Source organism: Arachis duranensis, chromosome 5, assembly GCF_000817695.3.
Source record: "Arachis duranensis cultivar V14167 chromosome 5, aradu.V14167.gnm2.J7QH, whole genome shotgun sequence".
NCBI classification, from domain to species: domain Eukaryota; kingdom Viridiplantae; phylum Streptophyta; class Magnoliopsida; order Fabales; family Fabaceae; genus Arachis; species Arachis duranensis.
Genome location: NC_029776.3, coordinates 65,080,008 through 65,083,399, shown reverse-complemented (window position 1 = coordinate 65,083,399; position 3,392 = coordinate 65,080,008).

The following is a 3,392-nucleotide window of genomic DNA, read 5'->3' as shown; positions in this document are numbered from 1 at the left end:
TGAGAATGATGATGAGTGTCACATAATCATCACATTCATCATGTTCTTGGGTGCAAATGATATCTTAGAACAAGAACAAGCCGAATTGAATAGAAGAACAATAGTAATTGCATTAATACTCGAGGTACAGCAGAGCTCCACACCTTAATCTATGGTGTGTAGAAACTCCACCGTTGAAAATACATAAGAACAAGGTCTAGGCATGGCTACTCCACCGTTCAAAATACATAAGAACAAGAGTGATCATTGGTTTCGGCCCCAGAGAGGGAACCAGAAGAACCAAGATGAAAATACAATAGCAAAAGGTCTTATTTATAAAGAACTAGTAGCCTAAGGTTTACAAAGATGAGTAAAAGACATAAAAATCCACTTCCGGGCCCACTGGTGTGTGCTTGGGCTGAGCATTGAAGCATTTTCGTGTAGAGACTTTTCTTGGAGTTAAACGCCAGCTTTCATGCCAGTTTGGGCGTTTAACTCCCATTCTTGTGCCAGTTCCGACGTTTAACGCTGGGAATTCTGATGGTGACTTTGAACGCCGGTTTGGGCCATGAAATCTTGGGCAAAGTATGGACTATCATATATTGCTGGAAAGCCCAGGATGTCTACTTTCCAACGCCGTTAAGAGCGCGCCAATTGGGTTTCTGTAGCTCCAGAAAATCCACTTCGAGTGCAGGGAGGTCAGAATCCAACAGCATCTGTAGTCCTTTTCAGTCTTTGAATCAAATTTTTGCTCAAGTCCCTCAATTTCAGCCAGAAAATACCTGAAATCACAGAAAAACACACAAACTCATAGTAAAGTCCAGAAAAGTGAATTTTAACTAAAAACTAATAAAAATATACTAAAAACTAACTAGATCATACTAAAAACATACTAAAAACAATGCCAAAAAGCGTACAAATTATCCGCTCATCAGTTTTTAGTTGAATTCTTGCAGATCTGTGATACTGTTAAGACCAATGGGGTTGATCCTGAGGTCTACAGACTTGTGCTTTTCCCTTTTGCTGTAAGAGACAAAGCTATGATATGGTTGGACTCACAACCTAGAGAAAGCCTGAACTCTTGGGACAAGTTGGTCACTGATTTCTTGGCCAAATTCTTTCCACCTCAAAAGATGAGCAAACTTAAAGTGGACGTCCAAACCTTCAAACAAGAAGAAGGTGAATCCCTCTATGAAACTTGGGAAAGATACAAGCAATTGATCAGAAGGTGTCCTTCTGACATGCTATTGGAATGGAGCATCTTGGATATATTCTATAGTAGTCTGTCTGAATTGTCCATGATGACATTGGACAACTCTTCTGGTGGATCTTTTCATCTGAAGAAAACCTCTACAGAAGCTCAGGAATTCATTGAGGTAGTTACAAATAATCAGTTCACGTACACTTCTGAAAGAAATCCTGTGAGTAATGGGATGACTCAGAAGAAAGGAGTTCTTGAGATTGATATTCTGAATGCCATATTGGCTCAGAACAAGATATTGACTCAGCAAGTCAATATGATTTCTCATAATCTGATTGGATTGCAAGATGCATCCAGCATTACTAAAGATGCCTCCTCTGAAGGAGAAGCTTATGACCCTGAGAATCCTGCAATGGAGGAGGTGAATTACATGGGAGAATCCTATGGAAACACCTATAATTCTTCATAGAGAAATCATCCAAATTTCTCATGGAATGATCAATAGAAGCCTCAACAAGGCTTCAGTAATACTAATGGTGGGAGAAATAGGTTCAGCAATAGCAAGCCTTTTCCATCATCTTCTCAGCAATAGACAGAGAATTCTGAGCAGAGCTGCTCTGGCTTAGCAAACATAGTCTCTGATCTATCTAAGGCCACTCTCAGTTTCATGACTGAAACAAGGTCCTCCATTAGAAATTTAGAGGAATGAGTGGGTCAGCTGAGTAAAAGAGTTACTGAAACTCCTCCTATTACTCTCCTAAGCAATACAGAAGAGAATCCAAAGAGAGAGTGCAAGGCCATCAATATGACCAAAATGGCCAAACCTACAAAGGAGTAAGAGGCAGTGATCTCCAGTGAGGAAGACCTCAATGGACGTCCACTAACCACTAAGAAGTCCCCTAATGGAGAACCGAAGGAATCTGAGACTCATACAGAGACCATAGAGATTCCACTGAACTTACTATTACCATTCATGAGCTCTGATGAGTATTCTTCCTCCGAAAAAGATGAAGACATTGTTGAAGAGCAAGTTGCTCGGTATCTAGAAGCAATTATGAAGCTGAATGCCAAGTTATTTGGTAATGAGACTTGGGAGGATAAACCTCCATTTCTCATCAATGAACTGAATGCCTTGGTTCAGAAGAAATTACCTAAGAAGAAACTGGATCCCAGAAGGTTCTTAATACCTTGTACCATAGACACCATGACCTTTGAAAAGGCTCTGTGTGACCTGGGGTCAGGTATAAACCTCATGCCACTCTCTGTAATGGAGAAACTAGGAATCTTTGAGGTACAAGCTGCAAGAATCTCACTAGAGATGGCAGACAAATCAATAAAACAGGCTTATAGACTTGTAGAGGATGTCATAGTGAAAGTTGAAGGCCTTTACATCCGTGCTGACTTCATAATCCTAGACACTGGAAAGGATGAGGATGAATCCATCATCCTTGGAAGACCCTTCCTAGCCACAGCAAGGGTTGTGATTGATGTGGACAGAGGTGAGTTAGTCCTTCAATTGAATGAGGACTACCTTGTGTTTGAGGCTCAAGAATCTTCTTCTGTAAACATGGAGAAGAAGCATGAAAAGCTTCATCCAATTCTCTCCATACAGAGTCAAGCAGAGCCCCATATTCAAACTCTAAGTTTGGTGTTGGGAGGCCACAATCATGGTCTTAGCATCTGTGAAGCTCTAAAAGGGCTTACTGTCAAGCTATTGACATTAAAGATGCGCTTATTGGGAGGCAACCCAATCTTATTTATCTATGTTAATTACTTTTTTATTTTATTTTTCATTATTAGTTTTTGTTTTCTTTAGGTTGATGATCATGTGGAGTCACAAAAACAGCTACAGAATTAAAGCAGAATAAAAAAACCAGCATAAAAAATAGCACACCCTGGAAGACAGGCTTACTGGGTATTTAACGCCCAGTCTGGCAGCATTCTGGGTGTTAAATGCCATAATTGGCAGACAGACTGGCATTTAATGCCAGAAAAGGGTGTTTGGTGTTTGGCTGGTGTTAAACGCCAGAAAGGGGCATCACCCTGGCGTTTAATGCCAGAATGGGCAGCAGAGCTGGCGTTAAACGCCAGAAATGGCACACAGAGTGCGTTTAAACGCAGAAAGGTGCAGGGACCAGAATTCCTTGACACCTCAGGATCTGTGAACCCCACAGGATCTCCACCTACTCCAACTCTTTGTCTCTCCTTTTTA